The sequence below is a fragment of the Cervus canadensis genome, chromosome 12 (assembly GCF_019320065.1).
Source record: "Cervus canadensis isolate Bull #8, Minnesota chromosome 12, ASM1932006v1, whole genome shotgun sequence".
In the NCBI taxonomy this organism is placed as follows: domain Eukaryota; kingdom Metazoa; phylum Chordata; class Mammalia; order Artiodactyla; family Cervidae; genus Cervus; species Cervus canadensis.
The window spans coordinates 3,840,497-3,860,557 of NC_057397.1; the positions used below are offsets into that span (position 1 = coordinate 3,840,497).

At 40.7% G+C, this 20,061-nt stretch overlaps 1 long non-coding RNA gene across 1 annotated transcript in view; it reads right to left on the reverse strand.

Moving 5' to 3' along the window:
• Nucleotides 1-1,404: 1,404 nt before the first annotated feature.
• The window catches only part of LOC122451037, a 38,994-nt gene continuing 20,337 nt past the window's right edge, over nucleotides 1,405-20,061 (reverse strand). Inside the window, exon 2 of the long non-coding RNA XR_006272292.1 lies at nucleotides 1,405-9,320. This is a non-coding gene — a long non-coding RNA (uncharacterized LOC122451037). The remainder of the gene's footprint in view (nucleotides 9,321-20,061) is intronic.

The following is a 20,061-nucleotide window of genomic DNA, read 5'->3' on the forward strand; positions in this document are numbered from 1 at the left end:
GTACTGTTGAGTTTCTCCTGACCAACATATAATGCTTTGCTAATTTATATACTAAGTGTCAGAAGTTTTAATTGGTGAAATCAGTGGCCTGTTAACTAAAGTGAGGAACTTAAAAAATTGGGCCCTGATGGTTAAAGGTTTCCAAGATTACATGGATTGGCCAAGAGTGGAGTTGCACATCCACCCTCCAAGAACAGGCCAAAGAATGCAGCTTAGTCTGAACCCTCACCCTTTGGGAAAATGTCATAATACAGGCCCCTGGAAGGTCCTCTGTCCAGCCATGAACAAGGTTTTGTTAAGGGTAACAGAATTCTGCTTCTTGAAGGGGATTTTTAGGCAAGGCAGTAGTTAGGGCATCTCAAAGGCAGAGAACAACTTCCTTAAGCCTACAGAAGAGGCAGTAAGAACTGTTTTAATTAAGCTGTATTGGTGACATAAATTGCTAAGAAACTGTCTTCCTTATGACCTGGCTGTTAGGGGCCGATGGGAGGGCAGGAGAGGGTGTGTGTGGGGAGTGAGTGGGCTTTCAGTGGGTGCTATTATCTACCAAGGGTGGTACATGAATACACAAGTTCAGGGCAGCTCACAACTGCCACACCCATTTTTTTATTTTCTCCTGCTTAAAACCCCTAAAATATATATGTGCACTGGGTCTTCCTTGTGTGAATAATTTTTCCCCATCTCTTTCACACTTACTCTATCTTATTCCTGCCATTTCAAAGACTATCAGGTGTGTCTGATCCGTACAACAGTACATTTCTTTCCAGTGGCGTAGGAAGAGCGGCCCCCAAGAGGGCAGACATTTGTTTTCTTCGGTGCTTCGCCACCAGCACCCCACTGCACCCGCACATTAAGGAGGCGCTCACAGTAATTCCTGAGCTGAGCTTTAGCTCTCCCCACGGGACCATTCCTTTCCGCCCACCCCGTCTCAGGTTCAGAGGCCGCTGTGCGGAGCTCTGCACCCGGCTCCCTGAGGCTGCAGCGCCAGCAGGGGGCTCGGGCCCCGTCCCCGGAACTGTCAGGCTCTGTCTCGCTGTAAAAGCCCCACAGTCAAGGGCGAGGTTCTCAGCCAAGATGACGATCCTGAAGGTCAGTGTCTCTTCCAGTTCCTCCGTGTACTGCTCTGCTCTCTCACTTCCGGCAGCTGGGACTTCCTTTCCTTCCTTTTGCTGTTGGCTGTGTACAGGTTATGTTTTATTTGACATCTGCGTTTGGAGTTATGGGATGGTTATCTTAGTTCAGTTGGCCCTTCCACGGAGATTCCTGGAAACAAACTACGTAAAAGGGTAGAACCGTAAACCAGCATCTTAAGCCAGAGTTCGGCAGTTTTCTATTACACTGCAGTAAAATTCACTCACTCACTGATGCACTTTGAAAAGCAGAACAAATGAAGAAAACAAAAACTGAAGAGTTGGGAGAAAATGTTTATTTAGTAAAACGGTATGAGGTTCAAAACCAGTAAAACAGGGAACAGAGAATTTACCAGTGGGGGATTTTGAGGGGTTCCTTTAAAACAACGGCAACTGGGAAGTGACTTGGACAAAAATTTCATAGGTGACAAAGGTTCAGATACCATATCCACTATGCTGAAAGGCACCTAATAGCTTTATTTGTACCAGTAGTACTAAGAATAACTTTCCCTACACTGCCATCTTTTCTAAGGAACATGCAATCAATGAAGACCTAGTTGGCTTTAATGCTTTGTGTGTGTCTCAAGTTACCAAACTTAACTGTAAGTTACAGGATGAAGGAGAGACCCATATGTTTGTTGAGAAAATATTAACCTTTAATCGAAAAACTTAATTCTCAGGTATGCCTTTGCTGTTCATTCTTCCCTACAACACTGGCATGATGGAAGTATAATCACTTGGTCACCACTTACATCTTAGTTCTGTTTTTCAACATGGAACCGAGGGTACAATTAATTTAAATACCTTTAACAATAAAAAATTGTGTATTAGATAAAATAAACAGGCTCCCCCCTCCCTCAAATTTCAAGGGTATGGTATGAGTTGAACTAACTCCACTCAGGAGGTAACTGAGTGTGTTCTAGCAAGCAGGTCCAGTGCTGGCACTACATGAATATCACCTCCTATTAAGTTATAAGAACTTAGAGAAGACTTGCGAGACCAGAGCACCACCAGAGGACTCTAGCCCTTCACATCCTGGAGTCTGTATTTCTACCGTTAGAAGTCCCAGGAAGCATGCCCACTTTGTAGAGTCAGACAGATACAATAATTCGATCACTGTCATATGGCGAGAAAGTAGCAGATGCTGTAACATGAACCCAGGGCCTTGATTCCAGGAGCAACTCTTTTGTGCTGCCATTGTGACGTCTTTATTCTCCATCAGGCAGTCATTTTCTTACTTTAGTTTTTTAAATAAGGAAAACACTGTGAAGAAGCAAAGTAAAAAACCTGATTGAATCCTTGGGAGTACAGTGGCAATTAAATAACTTAAAAAAAAAAAAGAAAAGAAAGAAAGGTGTTTGGAGAATACGCCCAACATTTTTTTTTTTTAATTTTGCTGTGCTGGGTCTTAGTAGCAGCATGTGAGAACTTTAGTCACGGCATGGGAACTCTTAATTCCCTGAGCAGGGATCGAACCCAAGCCCCCTGCACTGGAAGCATGGAGTCTTAACCCTTGGACCACCAGAGAAGTCCCCATGCCCAGGATTTTTGAGAATATTTCTACTGGACACCTTTGTTCCAACATTATCTTCTTCTGAGAGAGGAGGGGACCTTATTTAAGAACAGGAATAAACTTTTTTTCCTCCAACAAAATTTATCATGCCAGACACTGAATTTATGAAGACAAACAAGCTTGTTTCTGTCCTCAAGGGGCTCACAGTCTAAGTGGAGCACTAGACACGTAGATAAACTGGTGATGGTTTTAGCACCGGTGCTGAACAGCACTGCTAGCGCCCATAACATGGTGCTGAACGAGAAGACAGCAGAAGGCACATTTATGGCACAACGAGAAGAACTCGCCCTCCCTTTTACCTGGGAGGTCCAAGATTCAGGTAATATTGAGACGTTTGAACAGAGTTTTGAAGAGCAAGTTATTTCCTGAGGGCTTAGTATGGGCCAGATACTGTGCTAAGGGACTATCTGGATTATCTAATTAAATTACTGCTACAATTTTGGAGACAGGTAACCTTGTTTACAGATGAATTCAGGTGGTTTCATCCAGGACTCAGTCTACTAAATATTAACACTGTGAGCTAGTGACATACACGAATGCACAGTAAAACAGATCACCGGATGGAGTCAGAGGGATAAAGGGGTGTACACATCCAAATGTTCTCATTTACACAAAAGGCTATGAAGTCAGGATGCTGCAGGAATTAGCCAAAGGTCACATAACACAGACAGAGATAATCCTTTATCCTCTCGAGGGCTCGTCCATCCACAGTATGATCACGTTTTCCTGGAAATGTTACTTTCTTCCTGCCTTTCCCTTTAGCTTTTCCCTTTAGACACTCCATCACCAAAGGCCACCTCAAACCACGTGCCAACTTACCAAAGGGCAAAGCTCTTGAAGGACACACGGTTGGATGGGGCTGGCCTACATCTAAAAGAAGATATTTACTGTAAATACCAGTGTTTCATAAGCAGTGATCTGTAAAGGCTGAGAAACAAGCTAAACAGGTTTGCCAACTTTTATGAACACTGCTGCTCACACACTCAACCTGTTACACACAGGAATAACCACAAGACTATCTGGATTACAATCCCAGATAGCCACGAAACTTGAGAAGAGACCTGCACTCTGTCTACCCAGAGCTTTGCCTCCAGCCCTTATAGCTACAAATCCCTGTACGGCGTGGCAACAGCAGGTTTTCTAGGCACTTGAGTTAGTGTTCCTAACGTGAGCCCGGGACTCTTCTACCTGCCCTGTCCGAGATGCCTGCGATCTGTTCAACCATTTTTTATACACAAGCAAACAGTCCGGACTGTTCATTCTGTTTGTTCAGTTTGAAACGAAAACTTTAAATGCTTGTGTGGAAATAAAAAGCTTAAATAACTTCCTTAGGGTCATAAGAAAACTCTGCCATTCTTATTATGTATGCAGTTTTAAAAATATACTCTAACGGTTCAAGCAGGATGACTACTGAGACTGACTGTGATTCAAACGCAATGACTTTGCTCATGCCAGTGTGCAGTCCTCATCTCCTGTTCTGGTTTAGGTTTAACATACAGATGGAGAGAGTGGTTACGCAACATTTCTGGTACCGCTGCATTTACCTCCCACATTAAAGGGAAGATCCAGTTATAAATCCTATTGATTCGAGAACTATAACAATTAAAAACTGACAAAAGCCAGAGTATCAGCAAGCTTATTAATAAGAGAAGGGCAAAAGTGAACCTTTATCTGGAGGCACTGGTTCTGAAAGGTATGAAAATTAGAATCATACATTTAATCACACACTTTACGTGCTCCATTCTAGGCTGACTGTATACCTGAGGGTCAATCTCCCATGTACTTAGTTTTCCAATCTCTACAAACGTCTCAGACCCACAGCCTCATCTCTGAACCACTTACCTATGGTACCCAGGGCGCTTGCTCTGAGCTCAGGAATCTTCACCACTTTAACGGTTTGTGATCATAAGCAACTTAACTTTTCTGAGTCCCAGTTTCCTCAACTGTAAAGAACACTAATAACTCTTATCTTAAAGGGCTGCTGCAAGGGTTAGATGAGAACATTATAAAAGTATCTAATAAAGTACTTGTATCATAAAAGGTGTTCCATATACATTATTACTGTCTGATGAATACTCAGACAGTAATAATGAAAGCTGTATTAAAATGAGGGACAAATTGAGGGGAACACCCGAGGTCTGAGGATTGCTGATGCAAAGATAAAGAACTGACAGAACAGAAGTTCCTTTTTATAAGAGTTTAAACAAAATTGATCAGAATAAATGCCTTAGAAGAAATCTTTACATAACTATAAATAAAATTTGAAATGATTACAAAATACTCTGTGCATTCCTCAAGATTTGGTTCCCTCTATCTCAGTATATAAAATACTGGGTCATGTAATCAATGACGGTATTTCTTAGCTTTGATGAAATACAGTTTCAAAAGATTAAAGGATAATGTATCCAGCATAATGCATTTATAATACTGAGGATAGAACGGGCCTTCCTAAGACAACAAAACCCAGAAGTTACCAAAGATTACATAATGGTTTAAAATAAAGTTTTAAAAAACACATGACAGATTAGGAGGAAGTACTTGCAACACATATAGTAACCCAATCCAAAATATATAGCATTCCTAGAAAACAATGAGAACAAATTAACAAATCAAAAGAAATATGGGCTAAGGGGATGAACAATCAAACAAATAAAAATGAAAGAAAGAAAACCAACAGAAATGTGAAAGATATTAACTTTGCTCTTAGACAAGGGAATGAAAACAGACTTTTTTGCAGCCATCAGATCAGCAAAAAATGAACAAGAATGGTAATGCCCTGGGGGCAAGCATGTGAGGGAACAGGCACTCTCTTAGACTGCCAGCCAAAGGATAACCTGGCACAGACTCCTGGGAGAATAATTCTGCAGTACCCATAAGTATTTCAAATAGATGTGTTCCTTGACACAGCAATTGTACCTTTACTAATGGTCTTGCAGAAATAATCACAAAAAAAAATGCATCAAAATACTCTGTATTTTGCAGGACAGCCTACAACAACAGTGAAACACTGGAGCAACCTTTGCATCCACCAGTAGGGAATCTGGTATATTTATATATGGAACTAAAAAAAAATACGTGAGACACAGATATGGAAAGTTTTCCAAAGCATGGAAAAAAGTACAAGATATGGTATGATTTCATGGTATAATAAATCCCACATATATTGTGTAAAAACACAAGAGCTTGGAAGGATCACCATTATTAATACTGCAGAGTGTAAGAAAAAGAAGGGCAGTGGTATGTGACTGTGAAGAGAATATTTTTATACACTCTTCACGTTTAGTCTAAATAATACAGAATGCAGGATTTCCCAGTACCTATTTCCCAAACCCTGTTTCTCATTCAAAGTCATACCTTTACTTGAAATAACCCAGTATTCTGATTAATATGCTATCTTTTTGTGCTACTGACTATGTTACTACAAAATTTTAAACAATGATTTTTACATATAAATAGGATACCTAAAACAATAATTTTCACAGATACCTATAGAATAAGGAAAATTTATGTCAATATTAAGACAACTATATACCTTTAGCAACCTTTATACTTCTTCAGTCAAAGAAATCTTACAAAACCCTTATTTTTCCAGGGAATTTGAACTCCTACAAAAGTTGCATGAAGAACAAGTAGCAAAGAAATTTTTTCAAACTACTTTTAAAAAACAAAACAAATAGCCCCAATCCTGTATGTAAGTCGCTTCAGACAGCAGAACAAACACTGACCATATAGCTTAACAGTTCTAAAGAATCACTTTGAAATAAGCAAGGAAAAGTTTGGAACTTTTAAAAGCCAGTTATAATTGCTTCTGGTTAATCCCAAGAAAGAAAGCTAAGTAGATGAACAGGTTCTACTGCTAAGATTTTAATTGATGGAACAGTTTTACTCAGCCTCACAGGAATAATATGCATAAAATTATACAAACATCCTCAGGACAGGTTCTCTTCCATAAAGTTAAAGGAAGTTAGTGCTAATATTAATAAATAATCCTACTTTATATAGATATAAAAATCCTAAAAGTGAAACTGCTATTGGTTTCATAATGCACTGGTAACTTAAAAGTTAAAAACAAAACAAAGAAAATCCCACCTTTCATTGAAAGCCAGAAAAAGTCACAATGTGATACTATCATCTCTTTAGTTTAAAAACAATCCTCAATATCAAGCCATTAACAATGAAGAGAGATCATTTAACTGCTTATTATAATTGTACATAATACTTTCCACTGAATAACACTTTATCTTTATCAAAAGGTAGAACTGCTTTTTAAAAAAAGCTGAAACAAATAAAACTAAAAGGCAAACTCAGGTGTATCAGATTCCCTATTATAAGTGACAGTTTTCAACTACTGAACTATAGGAGACATTTGTTTGGAAGCATGAAATCTTACTATTGGGAACTGATGAGATGAGAAAGATGTAATGAAACAGGAAGAAGCTAAATAATTTAAGCCAAATGCATAGCAAATAACCACAAGGCGAGATATCAAAATCTTCAAACTTGATAGAAAATAGCTGGAGTTTAATTTCAGAACATATCAAATATAAAAAATCCAACTATATTATGTTTTCTATCAATCAATTAAATGAAAAATGACAACTGGAAAATAATGCAGGAAAATGGGAACATTTTAACATTCACTCAGATTCTGTAACATTTAAAACTTGTAAGCACATGTTCATCAGAAAAAATTCTAACAAATGGACAGTTTTTAAAGAAATCAAGGCATGTATTATCTAAAAGGTGGGAGACAGCTCAGTGTAACAGAAGGCTTTATAGTATTAACTAAAACAAGATAAAGTGAAAAAAATTTTTTTGACTCAACTACAACTCAACTTTCACGTAGAGCTTTTTCTAAGTGCTGAAGTGAGACAAAGCTGATAGCCCAAATGATACTACTATATAATCAGAAAAGTATGTAATATAAAGATATAAACACAGGACTATTAAACAAATGAAAAAAGCAATAAATTAAAAAACTATAAATTAGGTATTTAACCTACAAGGCATTTGGAAGCCTAAGCCACATGATATACTAAATGCTTTTTCATATTGGAGAATATGAAAGAAAAATTTTATATTTTATTCACTGAGCTTCAAAGGTAAATTGATGGGGAACCTTCAAATATGCTTAATCTGAAACATGAAAAAACACATTTCATAAAACTACCCTTAGGTTATATGATGCTTCCATAATGCACTGTGATATTTCTCTTTAAGTATTATAAATTATTAAATAACTTAAGCATTTGACAAGTTTCAAATGAAAATGTGAAACTCACTGAAATATGTTTTACATCCAAGTACATAACAGAATAACTCCCACTTAATTAAAAAAAAAAAAAAAACCTTTAGTTTACTGAACAAATAGAATATAATTAGAAAGACAGCACTCACTTGTTCAAGAACAAGTCTCCCTGCCTGGACTTGGACTTCACATTTTTATTTAACTGTGACTTTTTCATAAACATAGACATCTTCCTGAGTACCTGCATCAAATGTGAACTCTAATTCTGAATGTAGGCACAGGTGAGTTTATGCATACTTGCCAAACTACTAAAATAGCATGTTCCTCTTCAGCACTTCTGACTGTGTGGCTGTCGTTTGCTTTGTTTTCACCTGTATGGAATGTGGATGTGTCATCAAAAAATGAAAAGCAGAAGTGGTTTCACGGGGCTGAAAAACAAAGTTATAGAAAGTTAATTTTAAGTAGAGTGTTTTCAATAAGAGCATGAAATATGAGAGTACCATTTAAACAATATATATATAGGACTAATTATCAGGTGTTAGCTTATCTTTAAATTATCTATAAATGTTTGGCACAACTATGCTCTGAAAAAAAAGTACGACAAACATGTTTTTGAAATAATAATAATAATAGCTACCACTTATCAGGAGCTTAGTGTGTACCAGGAATAATTATATAACGCTTGACTGCTATTAACTATTACGTTAACCCATTTAGTCTCATAACAATTCTATTAGGGAGGTACTGTTATAATCCCAATTTAGCAGATTGAGGAAATGGAGAAATAGTTTTCTCAAAGTAACACACCTAATATGTGGTAGTACCAGGATATGAGTTTAAGAAGCTGGGCTTCAAAACCCTACCACTAAATCACAGTGATTTCAAACTATTTCCATTAAATCGGAAAGCTGGTATCGTCTTTATTGCTAAAATAAAAATGAGTTTGATCTACTTTAAACAGAATAGCAATTGTTCACTGAACGCCTAAAACAGACCATGTACTATTATGAGGCATTATAGCCGGCGGAACCACAGCCAGCATGTGGGCATTTCTCAGGACTTAACGTGACAGGCACTGACTAATGAACCACTCTGCACTCCTCACAGAGGTCAGTCCTCACAACGACCCCGTGAAGTGGATACCATACCTGTTTTGCGGATGAGAAAAGCACCGAGGTGTGAAGCAGTACCTTTCCCTCCTCCAGATCACACAGCGAACAGCCCGGGCGGCTCCGGGGGTCTGATGTCAGAGCCCCCGCCTGTCGGAGCACACTGCGGGCTCCACATGGCCGGCCGCCGCCACCCGAGTGAGGACGCCCCTTTGCCCAATCCCCGAGCCTCACGTCTTGTTAGAGACACAACAGCACAACTGCAAGGATATGACAGTAGTGAAAGTTTAGGGTAATTACATTAAAAGAAAAAAAAAAAAATCAAGCCTCTGTGCATTATTTTGCCAAATCCTCTATCCGTGTTAATGGTTGACAGTCCAAGTCAGCTGAAGTAAACATCCATCTCCCAGCCGACTCATGTGTTACAGCTGAGTGTAGGATGTTTACATGAACTGAAAACTTGGTTTAAAGCAGGACTTACACAATCCTTTACCGGTCCTTTCCTTGAGACTCAAATTTAAATTAAGGTATATATGATGAGTAATTTACATGATTTTTTAAAAAAGATAACTTTGTAGAACCTGTTGAAAAAAGAACAGGAGGTATAAAGATTGACATGAATGAGGCAAAAGTCCAATCAGAGGTATTTCTGAGACAAGGTTTAGAATCCAGGGGAAAAGGCACAAGTGATGTTCTTCTCGTAACTGGTGGCGATATAAGCAGACATCTCATGAATGTTCCAGACGTAAATGTGGCTGGGTTTACAGCCTTCCCTTCCAAACAAGCCAACCTGCATTTACAGCAAGCTGCCTGATGGCCAGGATGGCACATCGGGCACCCATTCTTCCTCAGGAAGGAGATTCCTGTTTTGTGTCGAAGACAAAGTTAGCAGAACACCTGTGAGGAGCTCAGGTCTCCGCGGCAGCCTCCCTGCCCCCAGCCTCTGCCCATTTCCTCCCCACACTCCTGACTCAGGATGTTCACCTCCCGAACATGTCTCCCACCCTCTGACCTGCCTCCTACTCCTCCTGCCCAAGTGTTGCTAAGTCACCTCCCAGGAATCCGCCGTCTCTCTGGATTTCTCTGATTAAGAAAATATTGCCACTGATACCTCTAGGAAGCACTCTAAGCAGCCCAATCAATACACTTGCCTCGAAGAAGAGAAAAATCCTCAAACTTGGAAGTAACATTAAATAACAGAACTATTGCCTGCAAACTCTAAAATCATCTCTGGAATCTCGCAGGCCTTCCGGGACCTCTGGGAACCTCCTGTCTCTTCAGGCCACTTTTCCTGATTCAAGATTAAATCAGGAGTTCTGATTAAATTCTCAAGTTCTCAAGATTAAACACACTTTTTTTCTCTCTCTACAAATATACAGTTTTTTTTGCTTCAAGTATTCCACTGCAACCCTATTTTTTTCCCTTCTGCTTTTCTTTGCAAATATATTCAAACAGGTTTTGTGGGCTAGACAATGAATATGATGCTTTCTCTGGGAGAAAAGTGGGTCTCAGGTTTCCAACAAATCTTTTTCAAAACAAATTTTTGGATTACTACATGTTTTTAAGTTAGGGACTGTATGTGTATTTCTCTTCAGTTGCTAATTGGGCCTGGATACTGAACAGGGAGGGGTTACCAGGTGGCTCAGTGGTGAAGAACCACCTGTCAGTGCAGGAGACACAAGAGATAAGAGTTCGATCCCTGGGTCGGGAAGATCCCTTGGTGAAGGAAAGGGTAATCCACTCCAGCCTTCTTGCCTGGGAAATGCCGTGGACAGAGAGAAGCCTGGTGGGGTCACAAAGAGTCGGACATGACTGAACAACCACCACCACTGACCAGGAAGACGAGTGGGAGATGAGCTCCATGGTCCTGAAAGCCTAGACTGAGGACGGCAGCACTGGCAGCGCCTAGGCATTTAGGAGAAGCAAGCGCCACCGCAGACCTACTGAAAGGAAGTCTCACAAGGCCCGGCAATCCGTATTTTAATTAACAATCTCTCCCAAGTGATTCTGATACCTGCTATTATTTGAAAACCAACGCATTAAACGGTTTTACCAGACAGGCTGGAGAGCCCGAGCAAAGATAGCAGTGAACATCAAACTGTTAGGAAGTTTGTAACATGCTACAGAATGAAAAACAAAAACAAAAACCCAAACCAAAAATCCACACAACATCAAAATACCCACCACACTGTCCACCTATGAGGAAGCAGGCTGGGGAAACTGGCGGAGACAACCGGAAACAGCATCACTTTGAAAGGTGATTAAGTTCGGACTCAAACTTGAAACTTTTTTTCCCCTGAATATGTACCGCTAATAGAGGTACATTCACTCAATGAATAAAGATTTATCCAGAGGAATGGAAGGAGCCAGTCAGAGTAAACGGGACTCCGGCACCAAGACCAATGAGGACCTGTCGAAGTGTGCTTTTAACAGAGAATATCTGCACACAAATGTGTCTAACTGGAAATGAACTTGCAGACACAATTTTGTAGTTTTGCTTTTAAAAAGTAACCCCTTAGAAATCTCAAAGCAAATGCTAAGGAAAAAAAGCCTGTCATTTTCAGAATACTACTCAGCAACTAAAAATGTTTTACTTTCAATCAAAATATCTTCTGAGGAAAGAATTTCTGAGCTTTCTAGGACCTGTCAATAAAGACCACACACTTCTTTCTCAATACTAAGTTAAAATGTAGGGAGACAAGCTGTTATAGGTTTATTAGCAAACACTAATGCTCAAACATTTTAAAGCATTTGTCCTATACAGTCAATTGCTACACTGGAAGGTCATTTGGGAAGTCTGTGATTCTTCCAAATTAAAACATATAGAAGTTATCTGCAGATGACTATCAGGTGGTATTCCAGTACACTGAGGCAAGGGCATCCAGAATTAAAGCTGACATGGCCTCTGATTCACCTCATCAGGGCAGAATAACATGGAATAAACGTTACATAACACAGATTGTACATTAATCCTGCAGCCAGGGGTGAGGGGCTGGGTTGGGCAGAGCGTGACAGCTTTGTGCAGGACACACATCCTTTGAGCACAGATCTGGGCTATCATTTTAACAAGTCTCTCAAATCTAGCCAGGCAAATTATTAAATTGGGCAGTTTCTATCCATCTTACTGAACCTCAAGGCTGTAACACAACTTTTCATAGGAAACACTGTCACCTTGTCTAACAGAACCCTGTTAGCAGAGGACTTGTTCTACCCTTCGAAGGGACATGCCTCGGGCTCTCAGAGCCCAAATGGCCCCATCCGTTTGCTGCTATCTGGACTCTGAGGCCTACATCGGAGGGTCAAGGAGTACACAACAAACCAGCTTTATTAAGAGTTCAGCAGGAAGGGACACTTGCTGCATGTGCATCATCAAGCTTGAAAATTATACTTCAAGTTGCAGAGCCACCTGTGTCTGAAGCAGCTCACCACCCTCCTTCCCCCCTCCACGCTGGCCATGTCAGTCTTGTGAACTAGCACTCCGGCGAAGAAGTGTCTAAGAAGTAGGGCTGCTGCAGGAATACATCTGGGCAGCTACACGATGACCCAAACTGTCACCTGCTCCTCTGCAGAAAGGTAAAAGGAGACAGTAGCCTCTGCAGCAAAACAAAATCGTTGGTGGAGCCCTGTGCATGCAAGGTGTCCTACTTGGTGCTGATGGCCAGGAAAACAGAAAATTTTAAGGATATGATGCCCTCCCCCTCAGAAAGCTTATGATCCAATCAAGGAACATGCGCATGTAAAAAGTTACCAAGGGCTTTACCTTTTGGTTTAATTATGCACTGAGCCCCACACAGTAACATGTTCAGCAGTTTAATATTAATACATGATAAAAATACTAAAGCTTTACTGAAGAGAAAGGTTTCAATAAAACACAATTGTTTCTCAGTATCTAAAAGACAAATAGAGGTAAGAAAGCAAATTTTCAAAACTCGGAGAAAGAGCTGTTGTAAAATTATACATTATCCGTAATTTGCACTGAATGTCGGCTGTGAGAAAAGCCCTGTATTCTTCAGCTCTGTGGGGAAACCCAAAAAATAGATCCAGCGCATCTGCTCACAAGGCATCGACATGCGCATGAGGAAGAGGCGAGTGATGACCTGAGAATACGCTGGAAAACACACTCAATAAACTAAGACAAATACATAACCAACAGTGAATGCTGTCAAAAGGCTCAGTAGTTTGAAGTCCTGCAAAAGTTTTTAGAGGACAGTTCTGACTAGGAGCTGTGACATCACTCAGGGTGGAGAACAGGAAGCTGGGGTGGGGGGTGGTTGAGAGGCGAGAGACAAAGTTTATACACACATTTCTTCACTACAGAGAAAACTGAAAATTTCTAGGTTATATACTGCTGGGCGGTAGGGTGGGGCGGTGGTGATAAATTTACTCTCAAGAACGTCTACAGAATTTCTAAAGGAGGAAATCAGTCTTCTGAATTGCTGGGAAGTCAAACTCTACCCTACTTGGAAAGGCAATAAAGAATGTGAGTTCACTAACAGGGTAAAAACAGAAATAAGAACCCATAGTGGAAAAAAAAAATTTTTTTTTTTTAACAGAATTCTCTAAGGCCCAGCAGCAGCAGCATCTTAAAGTCTGGAAGCTTGGCTGGCATCCGCTTCAGGATATCCTGTTTTAAGGAGAGCATCCCACACTACTTGGCATGAAACACGCATTCACACAGAGTGCAGTGAAGGCAGAACCCCAAAGATTCCTGGTGTTCACCCACACACTTTACAGGCACCACCCCCCCCCCCCCAATTCTACCTGTTAGAGGTAATTACACTGAAATGACGTCTGCGAGTAGCCGGTAGCAGCAAACATCTGACTGAAAGCTTGGCTGAGTGGTACAGCTTCCAGTCGGGGATGTTTACAACAACAGACTTTCTGCACAAGTTAAGGAAGGCATCGACACAAGTAGCGCTGGTCACCATCTCTAAACGCTTGTCAGGCCTCTTAGTCCTGACGCTCTCTGTGACATCTCGGGACAAGAAAATGATATGGTTAGTGAGATTCATTAGCAAGAGATAAGTGCTTTATCAACAGCAATTTTTCCTAAATAAAATTAATTACAAAAGACAATACGCATTGTAAAGTTATCTTGGCAAATTAGTAACATTAAAGATATGACCCAGTTATTCTACATGAAGATACACTTTCTATTTGATATGTGCAAAAACAAAGTTTTCTCTCCGGGAACCCAGAGTTTCAGAATTAATAATAAACACACCAGAATGACAATCTGAATAATCAGACAGACCATACATTTGCCTGAAATAGTCCGAAAGTATGCCTGCTGTCCTGATGCTATCGTTAAAAGCGACTCTTTACTAACAAAAGCATCCTACTCTAGATCGCTAATCCAGTGGGCTTCACTGGCAGCAGATCTGTACTAAGAGTCTAATACTTTCTCCGCCCGTCCCCAGCTGAGTTAGGTTAGAAATGCACAGACAGTCCACAGAGATAACAAAGCAAGGTAGGTAATAAGCAAATGAACCCACGGCCTTGGTTTTGTTTACAAAGCAGTAATACGCTCAAACCGTTTTGTTACCACACCACTTTCCTGAAAGACAGAAGGAAGACTCGGTGACATAAAAAAATCGGCACTCCACCAAAACCAAGAGTTGCTTTCATCTAAAGTATGTGAAGTTACTGTTTCTTAAAAACCTAGTTAAAACAATTAGAGTATACAATTAAGTTTCAGTGATTTCCAAGAAAAGAACATACATACACATACTGACACCCTACAGGATAACTACTGAACACATCAATACACACATTTTTGAAAGGCTACTGATTTTCTAATATTAATTAATTTCTTTGAGAAATTATGGAGTAAGTGATTTCGGTCATTATATTTACTGTGGTAATATTTAATGTTGCTTTCTGAATTTTTTTCTGCTTTAAATGTCATAAATAACTACCCATTACAGAAACAATGCTAGAAATAATGAGCAAAGTGCATGTGGTCTCTATGGATAAAAGATGACCTTCATTGTTTCTGAAGACAAATACTTAAAAAAAAGATAACCCAGTGGCTATTTCCAACAAAGGCTATTCAAGCTGTTCTACAATTGAAAATTTCCAGATTTAAATTAGGAAAAAAAAGTTATTTCATGCCCAGGTAGGCACACAATACTTGACTAATTAGGATGCTGCATACTGAGTTGCAATGAACCAGCGATTGCAAGGCTCTCCTTCAAACAATTTCCCTGTTTTTTGTTTTTTTTTTAAAGGTTGATCAAAAGACCGCCATCTTTATCAGAGCTACTATATTTAATTCTCACATATAATATATAGAATCTTTTCTTCAGAGTTGTTAGGGAATTTTGTCAAATGCTCTAATTTATTTATGATGTGTTCTTGAAAACAGTTGAAAACTAAACATACAGAAGTTGAATAATTATGTTATAATAAAATCAATTATGAAATATTCTATAATTACAAAGTATCTTCTAGACACAAATTGTAATTACAATATGTTATCTGTATTTCACAAATGTTCTTTTCGCTCTTGTATGCATCATTAAAAACAAGAGTAAGCAGGTTGAATCTAATGAAGGTATAGCTGAGGTAAAGATGAACAAGTTTTGGTGTGCGTAACGACTTCCATATTTGACACAAATCTATTTCATATTTGAGAGCAACCGTTCTTATTACTGGGATTAGCACAAAACAATATGCTTCTTGTTCTGTGAGGCTTATTTATGATTTACTCATTACTGCCAACTGCCATTTGGGGCAGAGGCTTGAATGTGCTTTCACAGGGTTTCTCAAGTTAGCCGTGTAACTAGTCCTGAGGTTAGCAGTAGAGCAGGTGTCCACAGATGAGGAAGACAGTACAAAACTGGACAGGTGGTCTCAGCAAGCTCAGCCACTGACTCACTGACTCTGAGCCGCTCGCAAGGAACCATCGACAAGGTGAGCGCCTCTGAGGACAAGCTGCCTGGCAAACTGAACACCCGACACCAGCCGGCGAGACGATGGAGAGGAGAGCCCTGAAAAGCGGCGCTCAGGTGCAGACCATGTGAAAATCGCCACCGTGACATCTGACGCCTGCACGGCGTGCTCCACCTCCCCCATGGGCTTTCACGGTGAGCTCCACCTCCCCCGTGGGCTTTCACGGTGAGCTCCACCTCCCCCGTGGGCTTTCACGGTGAGCTCCGAGGGGCAGGCAGGGTGGCTATCACTACCTCTACCCAACTCAGCTTACATCAGTTCTGCTATAATCATGAATTATGTGTTCTCTGGAAGCAACTACCCATGTCAGATACTCTATGAGATTCAAACTGATTATCAAATGAAAGTTTACCTAGAAAACTTACTATAAAATATACATGTGTGTGTATATACAGATACATGTTTGTGTAAAATTTTTTAACTTTTTCCCCATTTCTGTCACCTCTAACAGGATGGGTTGTTTTTTCTTTTTTGCTTCTTCTTTTTTTTTTTTTTTAATTTTTTATGGGTTGTTTTTTCACACTGCATGATCACTGCTCAGACACACAAACACCTTTTGAGGTAGTCAGTGCTTAGGCTTGCAAGGCAGAGAACCAGTTCCTTTCTCCACAAAGCGTAATAAAACATTGTCATATACTCACACGGTATATACACAGCTCGACCCCAAACCAGCAGCATCAGTACTACCCATGAAACTGTAAGAAAAGTAGTTCTCAGGCTTCTACGCCAAACCCACTGGATCAGGAATTAGGGGGAATCAGATGTAGACATCAGTGTTTTACAAGCTTTCCAAGTTGTTCTGAGGCACAGTAAATTCTCCTAACCACTATCTAGGTGTTACCATAGTTCCAATAATATGGCCAAAGCCCACTGACAGCACAGCCCTGTGTTAGGGCTTGTCTGGGACTGAAAGGGACTATCAGTTTTAAAACCCAGACAGCCCTGGGCAGGCAAGGACTAATCTGTTACCCTAATCACCATTACAGATCAAAGCCCAAAAAACTATTCACTTAAAAAATGGAAAAATAAAGGGGGGGGGGGCAGAAATGGATCAGTGATTATGAACTGAATGCATGTTGTCTTTTGGGTAGAGAAAGAAGGTTACATTAAAATCCCAGGAAGTGTTAATGGCTAATTTAGTTTACCATTTCAGGGTAATTACGCATTTTCTCCATTACTGTTCTGAACAAAGAGAGCTTTCCACAAGAGGGGTGCCATATATCTACATATAACCATTGATTTGTTAAGTACTTACTGGGAAAAAAAAAGCTTGCCCAGGAATGCTTCAAACCTGGAGGGGAGAGACCTGGAGGTCCAGCGGTTAAGACTCTGCGCATCCAATGCAGGTGGTGCATGTTGGCTCCCTGGTCAGGGAACCGAGATTCCATATGCCATGAAGCACAGGCAGACAAACCAACCAACCAACCACCTGGGGGGAGGCAGGGCAGGGCGGTGTTTTGGACAAAATGATCAAACACTGTATTAAACTATAGGGCAATCTCAAGTTTGTATTTTTTTAATTTTTAAGAAGTTTTCAAAATTTTTTGGCTGTACCACATGGCATGTAGGATCTTAGTTCCCTGGCCAAGGATCGGACCCGTACCTCCTGCAGTGGATGCTCAAATTCCTAACCACTGGACTGCCAAGGAATTCCTTGTATTTTTTAAAATAAAATTCTCTGACTACTGACAGTGAGCTGATGGCAGCCAGCTTTTCAGAGTCTCACGATTTTTAAGGATCTTTTCAGATTCTCAAAACACCGTCCACCGAAAGCCCCAGGTCATAAACGGGGCGAAATCAGTCACCAAGGACACACGGCGCCGGCCCCGAGCGCTAAGCCCACTTGAATCAGGATAAGCTGAGCAGGCCTGCGGCTCCACAGCGCTCGGGTAAGTGCTGAAAGGCAGAGTCTCTTCAGCCAACAGGATGCAAGAGGCTCTAAGCTCTGCTTTATAGGTCAACACCATGAACTGCACCCAAAACAAAACTGATAACCTGCTTAGTCCAAGAGTGCTTTCCATGGTTCATGGATACCATCAGCTAAACTGTGACACTGAAAATTTCCCATAATCCTGGATTTGAATGCATCATAATGACACAGGTCACATTTCAACAAGTCGACTTTATTTTCAAAATCCACACCTGGAAGGAAAATTGCCAACTTGGGCCTCGACATACAAGCAAAAGGAGATTTCAGCAAATAAGGATCTAAGACCCTAACTGTGAACCTTAGTGACGCAGAGTATATATACACACACTTATGTATCAGACATATCTCTACACGTGAAACACAAGTGGATGTCATGCATCTCACTGTGCATGTTTTAATGTCAAAGCTGTTTCAATCTTCAGAGATGATCCATGTGTATCTATCATGTTTTAAATACTGTTTTCAATTTTTCAAACTTTTCTAGTAAGAAATCTACTTAAAGCTATACTTGAGAAAAAGAATCCTCTTATAAGAACAGGAGGTATGAATGACTCTCCCAGACATTATCTTCCATAAAGTTTACTTACATTGTTTCCCTGAAGTCACACCTGCTCAGTCAAATCTTTGCACTTCCACTGATACACTGGATGTATGACTTTAAGTTACTAAAATACTCACAATCAGTTTTTCAATCTGCAAAACTAGAAAATCCTATAATGTGAAATTAAAAAAAAAAAAAACCTCACAGAATGGTTGTGAAGTTTAAACAAAATTATGTGAGTATCTGAAATAAGAAAGCACTGTACAGATGTTGACAGCAGTTTCAGGTTTGCACCTACATGTTCTTGCAAACATTCCTCCCGAGTTTGCATCTGAAAGACAGGACAACCATGAGGGTCACGGTCTGTGGGAACACGACAGGGTTCTACAGAATTCTCTTTGATGTGACATTCACTGGCCTGGGCAAAAAATAAAAACAAAAGAGCACCAACAACAGTGGCCTCTTTCACACCAAACAGGCTAACTGGGCCCATCATTCAGCAATCATAAGGACAATAATACTGTAAACAATACTCTTAGTTTTCACCTTTAAGTTAGGCAAGACTTCCTAAAGGTATAAAAGATAAGCCTGATTTTAATTACATTTTTCATGGCTAATGGATTGGTCAGCCCGTGGCTAACCTGAATGCTACCAAATGGGAACAGCAGCCACAGAAGCACCAAAATGTATCCATGGGAGTGAAGACAGAGGAGACTTGCCCCTGACTGGCCTCCTGTAAGCCCACCCCTACTTCTGAGTAGCAGCACCTCTGGCTGTGCTGCTCAGGCCCCTGGATCACAAACCCGCCAGCAGGCCCGGGCCACTCACCCAACGGCGGGACGCTCTGCAGCGGGCGGCTACCGTAGCCGTGCGGGTGGCAGAGCACCTCCTCGCCCGTGCTCGGCACATCACCGCCACTGAGCAGACTTGCGATTCCCATCACTCAGTCAAGTCCTGGCAGAGCCAGGCTCCACCTAGCCACCCCAAAGCTGGAGGGCACCTACCAGTACCTCTCAACAAACCTGTGACCTGTGAGAGGCAAACCTAGGACCTGTTTTGGGGATGCCCCGGCCTAGCGTACTCAGGGGATGAGGAGCTGTTTCAGGCATGATCTAGGTGTGGGGGGAGTGGTGAATAAAATACCTGTTTCCATGGAGCACCACCTCTGAAGCAGGTTACAAGGCTGCATGAGGCATATTAGGGATTTAAATAGGGGTTCAGGCAAGGAGGGGCCAAAGGAGACTTTTAAGACACGAGATTAGATCACTGTTTCCATAAGTGCTCAGGGCTGGTGCACTGGGAAGACCCAGAGGGATGGGATGGGGCGGGAGGCGGGAGCGGGGATCAGGATGGGTAACACATGTAAATCCATGGCTGATTCCTGTCAATGTATGGCAAAAACCACTACAATATTGTAAAGTAATTAGCCTCCAACTAATAAAAATAAATGAAAAAAAAAAAAAAGAACCATCAGACTGCTGCTGATATGAATGATGACCTGAGGAGGTGGGAAAGATAAGGAACTGGCTGTTAAGACTGCTGCCACAGTCCAGACAAGTCATGAAGGACTGTTTCA